We start from the raw sequence: 17925 nt of genomic DNA, 5'->3' as shown, positions 1-17925 counted from the left end.
GACTTGAGACAATTCTGATCTAGAGGAGAGTCTTCTGCACTAGATAGACTGGGCTCAGGCTCCCCACCCAGGAACGATAGCATCGCATGGCACGCTTGGTACTCTTTTGCCTGCACTACAATGTCAGTTGCAGTGGAGATAGAATTGTGATCTAGTTTATCCTCAAGAACTTTCCTTTTGTGATTTTCTCAAGCTCCACACATTTCACAATTGGAGGTTCACTCAGTTATTAACGAAGGCGCATGTAGCTGTCCACAAACCTTCCAAATTAAGTTTCAACTTTTTTTTTTTTTTGGCTTTTAAACGAAACAACATTCTTTTAAACCAAAATCTATTGTAAGATGGCTTACTTCACAGTTCCCAAAAGTACAGTGGGTCCACAGAGCAACAGATGTGTCCATTCTTGCACTGGCAGAGCGTGCACTCTGTGCTGTGATTGATCCACAATGACCACAATTCTTCTCATCCAGACAGGTCTTGGTGATGTCTTGGAGGATGGTGTCAGCCTGGCAGGAGTTGGTGACACAGGGCGGGGAGCTCTTGTTCTCTGGGAGTGTACTGAATTTACTCCACATCTGGGCAGGATAGGGGTCAGCAGTCCACCTCTTGTGGCAAGCAGAGGCACTGCTGGCAACTCTGGACCCAGGTGTCACACCGCTGTTGTACAAGTTCTCCCTGTTTTGGTGGAGGCACTGACTGCGGGCTCAACTGTGGGATTCTCAGTCAAGGGCTATCTGTCAGCGTGTGACAAATCTGCTCTGACATGAACACACGGAGCAGTGCTCACTTTCCAACACCCAGATCTGACCATCATGCTTCACCCTCCTATCATGGATGCCGTCCCCTGTGCAGTTCTTGCTGAGAGGGCCCCAGCAGTTGTAGCCACCATCCAAGTTGAAGCAAGCGGTGTCGTTGGCACGGCTGTGTCTCCCGGTCCCACACAGTTGACATCTTCACATGACTCTCCACTCGGAGAGAGCATCCTGTTGTCACCGTAGCCATCCTGGCACTCACAGTGGAACCATGCAGGCAGGTTAATGCAGTTGGCATGGCTATCACACAGAACAAAACCATCAGACCATTCATCATTGTCCATAACACAGAGGGTCCAGTGGAGGAGCCTAGGAGGCGGGCACACACCTTAGTGGTGATGCAGGCTCCTCTATTACTGCAGCCATCTTTGTAAAATGCTTTGCATGTGGTTCCATTGCCCATGTAGCCAGACTTGCAAACACAGTTGTGTCCTCCCATGAGGTAGAATCACAAGGCGTTTTCATCCCAGTTGTGCTGATTCGTGATGCACCCATCACGCTCTGTACATGAATAATCATCAATCTGCATGTACCCTTCCTTGCAGATGTGCACGAACTAGCCTGGGGTGTTGACACATATCGTATTCTAGGGAGAGCAATGGCACCCTTCAGCACACTCATCAGTGTTTTCACAGTAGGCATCGTCCTCTCGCAGAGCCCTGAAAACATCTTGACAGCTGCATATGGCCCTATCATTCAGATTCCTGCAGATGGAATTCTCCACGCAGTTGTGGCTTTTGGAACAAAAGTCATAACCATTACAGACTGCAGCAGCTGCTAGACAAGGTGATCAGCTGAAACTCTGGACAGTCCAAAGCTGGGCAGCCTGGACTCTCGAAAAGCTTCATGGTCTGATCTTGGTACTCATATGGGACACACACTCCAGAGGAGGAGTAGTACTACTTCACTCTCCTTCAAAGTAGGTTTGTCCCTGAAATTGGCATACTGACTTGTACTCCTTACAGCACCTGCCATCCATGCATGCTGGGGCTGACCTCAGCAGGCACTCAGACACTGGCAGACCAGGATCCCATACTGGATGGTTCCTTTCAGGTACGCACTATTTTTACAGCCATCTGTCCAGGAGCAGTGTTCTCAGTAGGTGTCTCCCTTTGCATTGCAGGTCCTCTCACAAGAGCGCTGATCCAGTCCATCCACTGCTCAGCCCGGGCCAGATTGGCCGATGTTTTCGCTAAAGTATCCTGGAGCTACGTAATTTTCTGCACAAGTCTGTGGGAGTCATTGCAAGCTGGGCAGATGCACTTACGATCTGGGCAATGAGCAATATATTCTTGGGGCATGACAAGTAATTGCACATCGTGCTTGATACACTTGAAATATCCATGTGAATTATTTATTTGTCGCACCTAAAATGTTGTGCTTACAAGCAATTCTGTGGAGGCTTTTCTACCACTCTCTTATACATGTAAAATCCAATGGGAGGGGGCTGGTGCCGTGGCTTAGTGCGTAAAGCTGCTGCCTGCAGTGCCGGTATCCCATATGTGCACTGGTTCAAGTCTCAGCTGCTCCACTTCCGATCCAGCTCTCTGTTATGGCCTGGGAAAGCAGTAGAAGATGGCCCAAGTCTCTGGGCCCCTGCACTCGCATGGGAGACCAGGCTCAGTTCTAGTGATTGCAGCCACTTGGGGAATGAACTAGTAGATGGAAGACTTTCTCTCTCTCTCTCTCTCTCTCTCTCTCTGGCTCCTCTGGCTCTGTCTCTCTGTGATGCAAGTGGTAAATGGAGAGAATGACTCCTGAATTTAGGTGGGCCTGTTTCAGGGTCCCCCAAAACAGTGGATTCATGCCAGTTTCTCAGCTTCTGGAAAAAAAAAATCTGCCCAGCTGTAGCAGTGGACACCCTTATGCTTCCGGGAGTGTGTTGAAAGAGAAAGGCTTTGGTCCCATTGTGCAACCCTGTGAGTTTGCACACTCTGGCCGTGGACTCCCCCAGTTCCTTGGAACATGTGTTTTCAATGGCAATTCAGGGAAAACTTTGATACATTGATGCAAATACATCTGCTGTATGTTTCAATGAGCATTACCTAGCTATAAAATTTGAAGTTTACCCTGCGGACAGATTTCAATTAAATTAAAATGCAATGTGCTGAAGAATTAATAAAGGGTTTGTGAGCCTATGTTATCCATCTTAGTGGAGTAACAAGCAAAACATATATTTAAATAAATAAAACTATATTTAGGTGCAATGGCTTTATGTGCAACTTTTCATAAAGAAATCCTATATTGAATGCTGTACACAAAATAACAGCAAAGTTGCTCTCTTACGGTGAGAATAAGGAAAATAAGATGGAAGGAAGTTAATAGGCAGCGTGGTCAGTCACATTCTGGAAACCTTGTCCCCACTGAATTGCTGTAGTAGACCACAGGCTGACATAAGCACGTCTTGTTTCAAAGTGCCATACCTGGAAGAAGTCACTTCGAATCGATGACAATCTTAGAGCATTTATTCTTCATCCTTTCTAACCATAGAATTTAAGCACCTCATGCAAGCCATACCAAAAACATATTAAACCAATTATCCATATGCCAATAACCTGCTTTTCGAGGTTTCACCAAAATTACTACACAAATTATCAAGCAAAGCAAGAGGTGACCATTTTTAAAGAACTATTTTCAGAGACGAGAGTCTCTGTTCCACTGAACAAAGTCTATCTGTGTGCCAGTACCGTAATATTTTACAGTACAGACACCTTAGCACTATGCATGTTAAGCAAAGTCCTTCACTTTTCCTAATGGCAACACAGAAGATAGGAAGAACACAAACTTCAGAATGAAATATGCCTGTATCTGCATCAGTCCATGGCTCCTAGTCAGGCACAATTCCTAAGTCTCAGTTTTCTCCCTTACAAAATGGGGTTAGCACCCCTATGCAACCAGACTTTATTAAAGTGTAAATTATGCTGACTTGGTACTCTGTACATGTTGGTTATGCTTTTGATACAATGAGTTTGAAGACTGTGGACAACCATGTTCTAAGGAACCCGAGTTTAACTCTTGAAATGCTGTACAGTTTTATAACTAAAACGAAACATAGATACCTAGTTTCCTTGAGTCTGCTAATGTAACATTCTGTCAAACACTGTGTTTTCCAAGTATAGCACATTAGTCACCGGGTGAAGGAAGGAAGATTCACTGTCGTCTGGGCGGTACTTGGTTGAAAATTACACTTTTCCATCCAATTTTCAAGCTATGTTTAAGAACCTTTTCTAACATTTTATTTTTTTTTTAATTGACAGGCAGAGTAGACAGAGAGACAGAGAGAAAGGTCTTCCTTTGCCGTTGGTTCACCCTCCAATGGCCGCCGCGGCTGGCGCGCTGCGGCCGGCGCACCACGCTGAGCCGATGGCAGGAGCCAGGTGCCTATCCTGGTCTCCCATGGGGTGCAGGGCCCAAGCACTTGGGCCATCCTCCACTGCACTCCCTGGCCACAGCAGAGAGCTGGCCTGGAAGAGGGGCAACCAGGACAGAACCGGCGCCCCGACCGGGACTAGAACCCGGGGTGCCGGCGCCGCAAGGCGGAGGATTAGCCTAGTGAGCCGCGGCACCGGCCCTTTCCTAACATTTTTATTTCCCTCTGTTACTTGCAGGAGACAATGGGTAACACACACTAGCCTACCACAAATAGCCGTTGCTTTTTCCATGCCCTCGCCTTGAACTGCACATGCCCTTTGTCTTCTATGTCTTGGTCGGGGTGTATTATCCCGAGTTTCAGGTGATGGTTTGTCTTTTTCATGTTTTACACCACTGGGCTGCTGGTCCTAGGAGTGTGAGTGTGAGTACAGATAAAAACGTTTCATATTAACACGTTTCAGTATACCTATGTGTGTAGTACATGTAACACACAGATCTGAAATACACATATTTATAACACATCTGAGATATACATATTTACAACACAGAGATATGCATAATCTTAAATAAATTGAAAACAAAGATATGAGAAGGGAACCACAAGGCATATTGCTGGAAACAGATGAGTGTACACATTCAGTCAACACCCAAGTACAATCCTCTGGGATCAATGTTTGCTTCATGAGGTTCAGCTCTCACTCACTGTCTTAATGAAGATGTTTTAAGGCTACCTAAAAAAGTACAGTGTTACAGATAAAACAAATTCTTGTGAAAGTTCCCTGCAAATATTGAGTTACTCACAGACACAGGGTCAATTTGCTGGGAAGACTCTTCTTGCAGCCTCTCCTTATCCTCTAGGTTTAGATCTTGTTCTTTCCTGCTTGCTTATGTTTCCCACAGAAAGAACGCTCTCATTTGAAAAATGTATTAGAAAGAAGCTAGCTGTGTATGAACACTCCATGGCAATATAGTGATCTGTACTTCTTTTACATTTTGAAGCTTTTTTTCAAAATAAGTCACAAAGCATGTATCCTTTCCAACCAGACTAGGTGCAGATTTGCATTATGGTCATAGAAGAGTAGGAAGTTCTTTAAGGCATGTGACAAAAGGACATTTCAGATGAGATTTCATTGAATCCGTTTCCTCATCCTGGAGACATTTAGGCAAGTACTGCTAGAGAGTGAAAACCCTAGTGACTGCTGCTTTGGTCAATTCCCATTTGCTAGGCACGTCCCCTACCCACCCAAATAAACATATATTGGAAGGCACAGTCTTCTGGAATGCCCCCATACCCTTTGTGTTTGTTTCTACACCATCCACTGTTCAAATGAGAGCATGTGAGGTAGAGATCCGTGTGCCCCTCATCAGGTGCCACAGCCTGGCTCTCCAGATTTCAGGGATGCAGTTGCACTGCAGTGCCCCAGCTTCCAGACACTTTCCTCAGAGTCTAACCTCTGTGGATCGTTTTTGCTGCCTCTCAGAGTCCAAGGTGCATGGAGGCGGTGCCTCTGTGAGGATGACCTTCTCTGAGGCTAAGTAAGGACTGCCCAGTCTCCAAAAGTCCACTGGTGCCTCCTCACAATCGTTTACACTTAAATTTCTGGGAAGACTGATCTGAGGAGCTGAGTTTCAGTGAGAAAGAATTAAAAGTGGCAGAAAGAAAGAAGCAACGTCCTCCACTGGCACAGCTCTGCAGACAGACACACATTACCACAATCCATGCCCCTAAATATGTGTTTTCATCATTTCCATAGTTCTGCCTGGGTTTTCCGTCATGCTGGCTATGACTTTGCCCACTCTCATAGGGTAAACACTTTCACTCCTGTTTCCTTTTGTATCTCTTCAGTGGCATTCATGTGTGTTTAAATATGAGATGTAACTAGGCAAAATACATCTGTAGGAACTCATTTGTGTTTGCCAAAAACATTTTTTTCTCCCGAGTTTGTAGTGGTTCTTGTATCATTGCTAGCTTCCCAGTTCATGTTTACATGCAATTTTCTTCTTTTCTGCTAATCTTCTGCCATTGAAATATAGCTAAGGTTTTACTGCCACCATCCTATTTTAGTTCATGTCAGTTACTTATACTGACATCTAAATTATCAAGTAATACTTGCCCTTTCTCATTTCTTTTATTTTGCTGGGTGTTCTAGTACTTCCATCTCTCATATGAGCTTCAGAATCATTTGGTCAGACCAAAGATTCCTGTTGAGATTATAATTTATGTTGTATTTATGTTATACATTAATTTAAAGCAAATGCATGCCTTTCTACTAGAGGGCCTATCTTTCCAAGAACAACGTCACTTCCTAGTTCTTCAGGTCTTATTAAATATCCCCCAAATTTGTATTATTATTTTTTCACAGTAGTTCTTCACATTCATATTAAATTTGTACCTAGGATAGAATATAGTTGAAAACAGATCAATGTTCTCTCACCCCATAAAGCCTTAAAGAAGACACATTTAGTGCTCTGTTAATTGGTATGTACTCTTTCAGTCATCTGTTGTACACCTTTCTGAAAAGTGCTTTTACAGCCATAGGTATATCTTCTTTGCTAAATATGTCACCACAACAGACATCACGAGATGTGAAGTCAAAACACCAATGGAAGTTACTCATTTTTAGGGCAACGTGCACACTTTTTTTATTTTTAAAGGCAAAATGAGAGAGAGAGAGAGAGAGAAGGGGGGGGTTCTTCCATCTAATGGTTCACTCCCTAAATGACTACAATTGCTGGAGCTGAACCAATCCAAAGCCAGGAGCCAGAAGCTTCATCCTAATTCCCCATGTGAGTAGAGGGTCCCAAAAATAAGGCCATCCTCCGCTGCTTTCCCAGGTACATTAGCAAGGAGCAGCTGGGACTCGATCCAGCACCCATATGGAAGATGGGTCAGGACTTTACTCATTACGGCACAGCTGGTGCCTCAGGCTGGGGCTTTACTGGCTATGCCACAGTGCGTGACCAGTTAATCATGTTGTAAATCTTACTACTCCAGCCATAGTTTTTATAATAGGAAGATGTGTGAGTAAGAAAATTAATAAAATATTGCTATATTTCAACATGTCTGTGTCCAAGGCAGAACTTATATTATTTTTTTCATTTATTAAACTTTTATTTAATGAATATAAATTTCCAAAGTACAGCTTATGGGTTACAATGGCTTCCCCCCTCCCATAACTTCCCTCCCGCCCGCAACCCTCCCATTTCCCGCTCCCTCTCCCCTTCCATTCACATAAAGATTCATTTTCAATTCTCTTTATATGCAGAAGATCAGTTTAGTATATATTAGGTAAAGATTTCAACATTTTGCCCCATATAGCAACATAAAGTGAAAAAACTACCATTGGAGTACTAATTATAGCATTAAATAACAATGTACAGCACATTAAAGACAGAGATCCTACATAATATTTTTTTAAAATTAATTAATTTTCTATGCCATTTCCAATTTAACACCAGGTTGTTTTTTTTTTCCATTTCCAATTCTCTTTATATACAGAAGATCACTTCAGTATATAATTAGTAAAGACCTCATCAGTTTGTACCCACACAGAAACACAAAGTATAAAAATACTGTTTCAGTACTAGTTATAGCATCACTTCGCTTTAGACGACACATTAGGGACAGATCCCACATGGGGTGTAAGTACACAGTGACTCCTGTTGCTGACTTAACAATTTGACACTCCTGTTCATGGCGTCAGTAATCTCCCTAGGCTCTAGTCATGAGTTGCCAGGGCTATGGAAGCCTTTAGAGTTTGCTGACTTTGATCTTATTCCGATAGGGTCATAGTCAAAGTGGAAGTTCTCTCCTCCCTTCGGAGAAAGGTACCTCCTTCTTTGATGGCCCCGTTCTTTCACCTGGGATCTCACTCACAGAGATCTTTCATTTAGGTCTTTTTTTTTTTCCATGATATCTTGGCTTTCCATGCCTACTATACTCTCATGGGCTCTTCCGCCAGATCCGAATGCCTTGAGGGCTGATTCTGAGGCCAGAGTGTTGTTTAGGACATCTGCCATTCTATGAGTCTGCTGTGTATCCCGCTTCCCATGTTGGATCCTTCTCTCCCTTTTTGATTCTATCAGTTAGTATTAGCAGACACTTGTCTTGTTTGTGTGATCCCTTTGACTCTTAAACCTATCAGAGCCATCAATTGTGAGCTGAAATTGATCACTTGGACTAGTGAGATGGCATTGGTACATGCCACCTTGATGGGATTGAATTGGAATCCCCTGGCACATTTCTAACTCCACCATTTGGGGCAAGTCCGATGGAGCATGTCCCAAATTGTACATCTCCTCCCTCTCTTTTTCCACTCTTAAATTTAACAGGGATCACTTTTCAGTTAAAATTTAAACACCTAAGAATTCCCTGTTAAATCTAAGAGTGGAAAAGGAGAGGGAGGAGATGAACAATTTGGAACATGCTCAATCGGACTGGCCGCAAATGGTCGAGTTAGAAATGTGCCAGGGGATTCCAACACAATCCCATCAAGATGGCATGTACCAATGCCATCTCACTAGTCCAAGTGATCAATTTCAGCTCACAATTGATAGCTCTGATAGGTCTAAGAAACAAAGGGATCACACAAACAAGACAAGTATCTGCTAATACTAACTGATAGAATCAAAAAGGGAGAGAAAGATCCAACATGGGAAGCGGGATACACAGCAGACTCATAGAATGGCAGATGTCCTAAACAACACTCTGGCCTCAGAATCAGCCCTCAAGGCATTCGGATCTGGCGGAAGAGCCCATGAGAGTATAGCAGGTATGGAAAGCCAAGATATCATGGAAAAAAAAAGACCTAAATGAATGATCTCTGTGAGTGAGATCCCAGGTGAAAGAACGGGGCCATCAAAGAAGGAGGTACCCTTCTCCGAAGGGAGGAGAGAACTTCCACTTTGACTATGACCCTATCGGAATAAGATCAAAGTCAGCAAACTCTAAAGGCTTCCATAGCCCTGGCAACTCATGACTAGAGCCTAGGGAGATTACTGACGCCATGAACAGGAGTGTCAAATTGTTAAATCAGCAACAGGAGTCACTGTGTACTTACACCCCATGTGGGATCTGTCCCTAATGTGTCGTCTAAAGCGAAGTGATGCTATAACTAGTACTGAAACAGTATTTTTATACTTTGTGTTTCTGTGTGGGTACAAACTGATGAGGTCTTTACTAATTATATACTGAAGTGATCTTCTGTATATAAAGAGAATTGGAAATGAAAAAAAAAAAACAACCTGGTGTTAAATTGGAAATGGCATAGAAAATTAATTAATTTGAAAAAAATAATTATGTAGGTTCTCTGTCTTTAATGTGCTGTACATTGCTATTTAATGCTATAATTAGTAATCCAAAGGTAGTTTTTTTCCATTTATGTTGCTATATGGGGCAAAATGTTGAAATCTTTACCTAATATATACTAAACTGATCTTCTGTATACAAAGAGAATTGAAAATGAATCTTTACATGAATGGAAGGGGAAAGGGAGTGGGAAAGGGGAGGGTTGCGGGCGGGAGGGAAGTTATGGGAGGGGGGAAGCCATTGTAACCCATAAGCTGTACTTTGGAAATTTATATTCATTAAATAAAAGTTTAATAAAAAAAATTTAAACACCTAAGAATAATTGTGTTTGTAAATGTTTTCTAAGTAAGTGTCAAGGTCATAATACATGTGCATACTTTTCAATCACTTCATATTTAGCTTTGTTTATCATGGCCAGGAAGCCAGAGAAATTACTTTAAGGTATGTGATAATGATAGAGGGCTTTTCTGATGAGATTTGGATTAACTATAGAATAAATCCGTCATGCAATAGCTTTAGAAAATAGTACTGGAAAATTAAAACTCGACTGACTACTTCTTTATATATACTGCAATTACTTGGTGCTTTCCTTTTTTCCCCTGAATTTTTATTAGAACACATACCCATATTCATTTATTTACATATTGTCTGTCGTTCTTTCCTCACTATGTGTCAGAGTTAGATGTTCACAAACTATAAAGCTAGTAGAGATTTCATCAATGTGCACTGTGGTTCTTGCTTTTTATATATATATATATATGTCTGTGTAGACTTCCAACAAGTATCTATGTTATACTGCAACTATTGTGAGGATCTCAGGATTTCTCCATCTTTAATCGGTTAATGGGTTGAATTACATTGATAAGTTTCTACATTCATCCCATCCTTAAATTAGTAGAGTACATATAATTTTCTCATGATATATTTTTGATAGTCTATGTATATGTTAATGTATTGTTTAATATTTTTATGCATATCCTCAGGAATGCAATTATCTTATACTTTTACTACACTCACTCTTTTTGTTGGACTTGGGATCAAAGTGATGCCACTTTCATAGCATGAATTGGGATATAAAACCTTTTTCTAGTCTCTGGAACTGAGATTTCTGTAAGGCTGGGGTTAATGTAAGACTAGGCATCCCCATGAAGAGATGTTTCTGAATTACTCCTTTCTGTTAGGGTTGAGTCATACTTCAGCACAGAGACAGAAGGAGCAGTTCCAGGATCCATCACTTTAAACGTTGTAAGGCCTACCTCCCAAGCAAAACGCCTCTACTGATGCCATAACTCAGAAAACTACCTGCTTCTCTGTGTCTCCTGGTAATAAGTTGGATTTTTATTGGGTGTGTACTATCTGTTAGACACTTCTTCATATCAGTTTCCCCATGTGAACACTTTCATTCAAGCGTGATAAAAAGATAATCTCAGTTTTAATCAGATTTATGATGTCTAACTGTAGTAAGAAGCAGATTTGCCGGTTCAAGTTTTATATCCAAAGCCCTTGCTATTTCTTGCTATTTGAAAGAGTTGAATGCAAAATGATGGTGTACATTACCTGATGACTTTAGAGCCTGACTTTTTTTTTTTTTTGGACAGGCAGAGTGGACAGTGAGAGAGAGACAAAGAGAAAGGTCTTCCTTCCGTAGGTTCACGCCCCAATGGCTGCTGCGGCCAGTGTACCGCACCGATCCGAAGCCAGGAGCCAGGTGCTTCTCCTGGTCTCCCATGCGGGTGCAGGGCCCAAGCACTTGGGCCATTCTCCACTGCCTTCCCGGGCCACAGCAGAGAGCTGTACTGAAAGAGAAGCAACCGGGACAGAATCCGGCGCCCCGACCGGGACTAGAACCCGGGGTGCCGGCGCCGCAGGCGGAGGATTAACTTATTGAGCTGAGGCGCCGGCCGAGCCTGACATTTTTTATGAAAATTGAAATCTACCTCTTGGCTTACTTGAATTTAAAGATATTTTTCCTGCCCTTAAAGGAAGAATTTCCCCAAATGATGCACATCTACATCACAAAGTGTCACAGGTGAAATCATTGATACAGTTTTTGTTATTTTTAATTATTTGGATTTATGGGTATGATGTGGTTATCTGATTCATTATTGAATATGTGTTCATCAAATCAGGTTAGCTAGGCTTCACATCTTTATAAACATTGCATTTTTTATTCACTCTGATAATTTATGGGTACAGTGTGATATTTCAAAAGAATACAATGTGCGGTGCTCAAATCAAGGTGGGTAACTGATTTTTCCCTCCGCTTGTCAATATTTTATGTGTAGAGCTTGTGGCCTCCTCTCTTTGTTTGTTCGTTACATGTTAGAGGTTACTGTGGACCACAGTCACTGAACTGTGTTATAAAGATTTACATAATAACATGGTTATTTCATAGTGGGATAGAAAATTGTAAGAGTGCCCAAAAGCCATTTGTGATGTTTGACGGTGAGACAAACCCTAAGGCAAAGTGCTTCAAAATATCCTCTGTAAAAGCTTCTGTCTCTTCTTAAAAGTTGTTCAGAGGGAATAACCATAAATCTCCTTTGTATTACTGCTGTGAAATCCTGCGTTGACCTGATAGTTACCATATTCCACTCAGGAGCTCCTCCAACTGTATTATTTCATCCAGCCTTGTAGCCTGCTACTGCACATAATAATGACAAACAAGTTCCAAGTTGCAATGCGGGATAGCACATGGCAGTGGAGCAGAAAGATACACAAATCAAAAAGCAGTTGCAGTACAAAGGAGAAACACAGGCAGGGAAGTCACAACACTATAACAACAAAAACAATGAAAGGACGTCCAAGAAATCAAGAATAAAACAAGGAGAAACACTGTGACTGTGAGAGTGAAAGAGAACAAGTGGACTCCCCATATCCACTCATCGCTGTGTCCACATTTTTGATCATGCTGGTGTAAGGCTGAGTGACATTGAGGCTTTACACTCAAATTTGTAAGCAGATTGGCAGGGTTGTGTTCATTCAAAAACTTTTATGGATGGTCTAGTTCTGTCCTTCTGTATACAGCATGATTGGGGAATTATCCAAAGCAGTCCCTAACTTAAGGCTGATCTGGGGAAATAGCAGTGTTCAAGATTTGTTGAGGACATAAATGTAGGAACCACAATAGTACCCAACACTTCCAAAGTGTGGGGTAAAAGGTAGAAACTTTCTCTGCATGAACAGGATTTGCAGAGATTGCATATGACTGTCAGTAAGCAAATTGTTCTTTAAATCATGACTGTTCAGATTCCAGTGAGTATTGTGTGCCATTTTCACTCAAGCAATAATCTTGTTCACCTCCCACTGGGTCTGAGGCTCCATGCTCTAGGCTAGGCTGCCTCTGAAGATCTAGGAATGATTTGTGTAGGATAAGAGTTCTATAAGAGTCTGTGTGGGTGCAAACTGTTGAAATCTTTACTTAGTATAAAGTTGATCTTCTGTATATAAAGATAATTAAAAATGAATCTTAATGAAGAATAGGATGGGAGAGGGAGTAGGAGATGGGATGGTTTTTGGGTGGAAGGGGGGTTATGGGGGGAAGAACCGCTATAATCCAAAAGTTGTACTTTCGAAATGAATATCTATTAAATAAAAGTTTTCTATAAAAAATGCCCCATTCGGACTGCTGGATCATGTAGGATGCACATGTTTTACCTTATAAAAATTTGTCCTTTGTAATTTTGTATCCCTGCCAGCCACGTGTGAGCTTTTCAGTTCCCTTTCCTCCCAGATGGTAACAGTACTCAGTGCTGTTGGGGATCTTTCAAAGTTTCATTTCATTTTAGCTATTCTAACAGCAGCATGGTGATATCACATTTTGCTCTTCTTGCGCATTTTTCTAATGATTTATGATGCTGAGCATCTAATTTGTTTAATCCCATCCACACATCTTTAATAAAGTGTCTGTTCAGATGTTTCACCCATTTTAATGGGTTCTGTTTTTTGCTTACTGAGATTTGAGAATTTATATATTATATTATTACTATATATAATATTATATATTCTTTACATATTATATGTATAATACATTCTTTATATATTCCGGCAAGAAGTGTTTCATCACATATGTCTTGCTATAATTTTCTCTTCACATGTGCCTTGTTTTTCTCTCTTCACAATATAATTGTAAGAGCCAAAATCTTGAGGTCTAAAGTTTCTTGTAATAGTTTTGTTTGTATTGTCTCATTTATGAAAACTTTGCTTAGCTGAATGCCATAAATAGCTTCTCCTATATTTTCATCTAGAGCTTTTACAGCTTTAGTTATTACATTTAGCTCTGTGATTCCTATTGGGTTCATGTTGAGACATGCTGTGAGGCAAAAAGAGATTGCATATAATTGCTCCTTGCAGCATGTTATTGCCAGTAGGCAAATTGCGCTTTTAATGATGACTCTTCAGATTTCAGTTAGTAGTGTGTGTCATCATCACCCAGACAATAATCTTGCTCACCTCCTAGTGGCTATCAGGCTGCATGCTCTGGGATTGGCAGGCTCTGAGGGTCTTGGAATGATTCCTTCAGGAGAAGAGTTCTACAGGAGCTCAGAGTTAAATGAGCAGAACTACGCAGATTATTACAAAACAAGTTTGGTGAGATCCACGGCCTGGGTGAGCCAGGAGTCATTCAGAACATGTAGAAAGGCTTTCTAAACCATGTGGTCAGGATTGGCTTCTTCCTAGAGCTGTGTGTTTTATACATAAAGATTCACTACAAATTAATTTTTCAACTTCCTATTCATATCCAGATTTTCCTTAAAATATAAATTTAAATACTTAACTATCTCCATTTTACAGACTAGGTAACTGAGGGCAAGAGTAGTATCTGAGTCAAGGTGGTGTCCCTAGCCAGTGGAGTAGCCAGTTTTCAAAATAGACTCTACCAGCCCCTGTATGCTTTTCATTCTAAACATCTGATTGCTCTTAATATTTCTTCTGTTTTAATTCACTTTCATCAATTATACTTTCTCATGCTTTGCTTATCCTCCTACGTTCTTTTCATGTCATGTGAACTTTAATATATTCCAGGTTTATTGAGAAATTGCTGAAATGTTTTTCAAAATCTACCACACCATTTCTCATTTCCACCAGACGTGGGGGTAGGGCTGCTGGATCATGTAGTATGCACATGTTTTGCTTTATATAAAATTGTCCTGCATCATTTTTCATCCCCAGCAGCCATGTGTGAGCATTTCAGTTCCCCTTCCTCCCAGATGGTGCTCAGTGTTGTTAGTTATCTTTCACATTTTCACCTCATATTAGTTTTTCTAACAGCAGTGTAGTGGTTTCTCATTGTGTTCTTCTTGTGCATTTCTCTAATGATTTATGATGCTGTGCAATCCATGCATTGATTTACCATTCATACATCTTTTACAGAGTGCCTGTTCAAATTTTTTGAACATTTTAGTAGGTTCTGTTTTTTCTTATTGAAATTTCAGAGTTCTTTATATATTCCAGCAAGTAGTGTTTTATTGTGCAATCATTTTCTCTCCATATATGACTTTTTTTCCAAATCTTCACTATATAGTTCTAAGAATCAAAGTTTAAAACTTTGAAGTGCAAGGTTTCTTGTATTAATTTAGGTTATGGAGTCACTTCTTTATTTAAAAGCAAGATTTACTTAACTCAGAGACCTCCAGCCAGAGTGGCCTGGGGGGGGGGGGGCTCCAAGAGAGGAAAAACCCCTAGAGTCACATTTATGATTTTGCTTAACTGAATGCCATAAATATATTCTGTAGTTTCTTCTAGACCTTTTATAGCTTTTATTACTACACTTTAGCTTTATGATCCATATTGAGTTAATTCTGGTATATGAGGCATGGATAAATATTCATCTTTCAAAATAATTTATTAACATATTTTGTTTATTTTATAACCATAATATTAATCCTACACTAAGTAAAGAATTCAACAACTAGTTCAAAGAAAAAACACTTTTCCTCAACAGTAGAGACACAGACTTTAAACAATAATTAAAAGTCAAATGCAGTTTGTCATTGTAAAAAGTAAAAGAATAAGAAAGGATAGAGAAGGAAAGGTGGGAACATGGATGGGAGGGAGGGTAGGGTGGGAAGCATCACTATGCTCCTAAATCTGCATATATGAACTACATGACATTTGTTCACCTTATATAAATAAAAAGTACATTTATTTATTTATTTGAAATGTAGAGTGATGGGGAAAGGGAGGGAGGGAATAAGAGAGAAAGAGAGAGAGAGAGAGAGAGAGAGAGAGAGAGAGAGAGAGAGAGAGAGAGAGAGAGAATCTTCTATCTGCTGGTTCTCTCCCCAAGTGTCCACAACAGCCAGGTCTGGGTTGGGCCGTAGCTAGCTCCAGGAACTCAAGTTTGTGTCTCTCATGTGGCTGTGCCTGGCAGGGACCCAACTACTTGAGTCATCGCCACCTGCCTCAGAGGTGCACATTAGCAGAAAGCTGGAATCAGAAGCAGAGGTGGGTCTCAAACTCAGCCACTCCAATATGGGGTGTGGCATTGGAAGAGGTGTCTTGAGCACTGCATCAAATGCTTGCCCTTATTGTTCTTATGAGAACTGGAGTGATGAGGTTCAAGTCCTTTACATGCCAGAACAGAAACCAGAAGCCTCTAATTCCTTTGTGTATATCTCCATTATTTCTTTCCTTCTTCTAGCTCTGTGTCTGTTTCTCATTTTGTAAGATGGATGTTTATATGATTGGTGTGAGGCCTTCTTTCTAATATAAGCAGTTAATGTTATACTATTTTCCTCTAGACACTGCTTTACCTATATCTCACAAACTTTTATGTGCTGTTTACATTATCATTTAAGTAAAACTGTTTGCTGATTTCCTTTTTTTTAACTTACTGTATTATTTAGCCTACTCTATTATTATCCTATTGGTTAATGATAATTGTTCTTTAATTTCCAGCTACTAAACTTTGTCATCTTCCCAGATGCTTTTCCCCCAATCTAGCCTTTTACCTCTTCTCCTGACTACTCTTGGATTGAACATTTTATGCTTTCATTGTATCTTCACTATTGGTTAGTTACTTGTACCTCTTTTTTCTTAACACTATATTAATTTCTCTAGAGTTTACAGTAATTAGCTTTATTTGATCCTACTTTACTTTTAAATGACATATTTCTACCTAACAAGCAGTGTCAGAACCTTAAAATAATATTTCCCAGTTCCTTACTACAACTTTATGTTCCATTGTTACCAAATATTTTCCTCTATATATGCTAAAAACTACTGTATATATTATATGTGGATATAAGTTGTCACCAATAAAATTATCTTATAAAGTGATTTAAAATAAGACAAATGCAACCATATTAGCCCATTCACCGATTTATCATTTCCAGGACTCTTAATTCCCTTTCATAGATGCAAATTTACAGCTTGTATAAGTCTCATTCTTCCCAAAAAAACTAATTTTGACATTTCTTGTATAGCGTGTATGATGGAAATTAGATTCTCTCAGTTTCTTCTTCTTTTTTTGATTTAAAAAATTTATTTTTCTTCTGTTTAAAAGTATTTTTGCTGTGCACAATTTTTAGTGGAGTTACTTTCTTCCAACATCTTAAAAATGTCAGTTCATTTTCCTCTGGCTGGCTACGTTTCTGACAAAATTTTGCTATGAATACTTGTTTCTATTACTTTGCATATAAAGTGTCAATTTTCTCTAGCTGTCTTCAAGATTTCATTTCTCGAATTTTATTTCAGGAGTTAGAATATGGTGTATCTATGTAAGAATTGGGGATGATCTTAGTTCTCATGGGCATTCCCTTAGAATCTCAGATCTCTTGTTTGATATCATTCATTATTTTTTGCCCTTTTTTTACTTCCTTTTCAGTCTTTCAGGTTGGGTGATGTCTATTGACCTCCTTTTAGGGTCATTCATTCATTTGTAAATTTTGATGAGTCAACTGAAAAACTTATTGTAAGCTTTTGAATTGTAACATTTTCAATTAACTCTATTATAGCAAATCCTTAAAACTGGTTAGGAGAATTGCTACAGAAGCCCCAAACTGGATTTTCTTGTCTGATATACAGCAAGTAAATTACTGACATTTGAGTGTTAGAGGAAAAATAAGAGTTTATTTGCAATGTATAGAATAAGGAGTCAGGAAGCTATAGCAAAGATTCCCAGACTCTCCTAAGAATTAAAAGTAGTGAATCTTGTAGTTTAAAGTGGGCCTTGAACTGTGTGTGGTCAGCTCACGTGTGAGCCTCTGGTTGGCCCACAGTGCATTTGGCTTACCGTTGATTGATCAGTCATAAAAGCCAGTATGTTTCTTTTGAAGTGGCAAAGATGGGCTCTGGTCTGTCTCGGTCCAAGGGTAGATTGGGTACCACTGTTTTTGACTAGGCATTGTAACTTCCTGCAAAGTTCTCAGAATACAGGCTATCATGGATATGTTAACTATAGAAACAGTTTGACTCTTTGTGATCCAGGCT

The 17925-nt window shown here is 40.2% G+C and overlaps 1 pseudogene; it reads right to left on the bottom strand.

The window, feature by feature from the left end:
* Positions 1 to 351: 351 nt before the first annotated feature.
* Positions 352 to 13793, bottom strand: LOC133752780 (protein kinase C-binding protein NELL2-like; annotated as a pseudogene).
* Between the last annotated feature and the right edge of the window lie 4132 nt (positions 13794 to 17925).

Source organism: Lepus europaeus, chromosome X (genome assembly GCF_033115175.1).
Source record: "Lepus europaeus isolate LE1 chromosome X, mLepTim1.pri, whole genome shotgun sequence".
NCBI lineage: Eukaryota > Metazoa > Chordata > Mammalia > Lagomorpha > Leporidae > Lepus > Lepus europaeus.
This window is presented reverse-complemented; position numbering and strand designations above follow the sequence as displayed.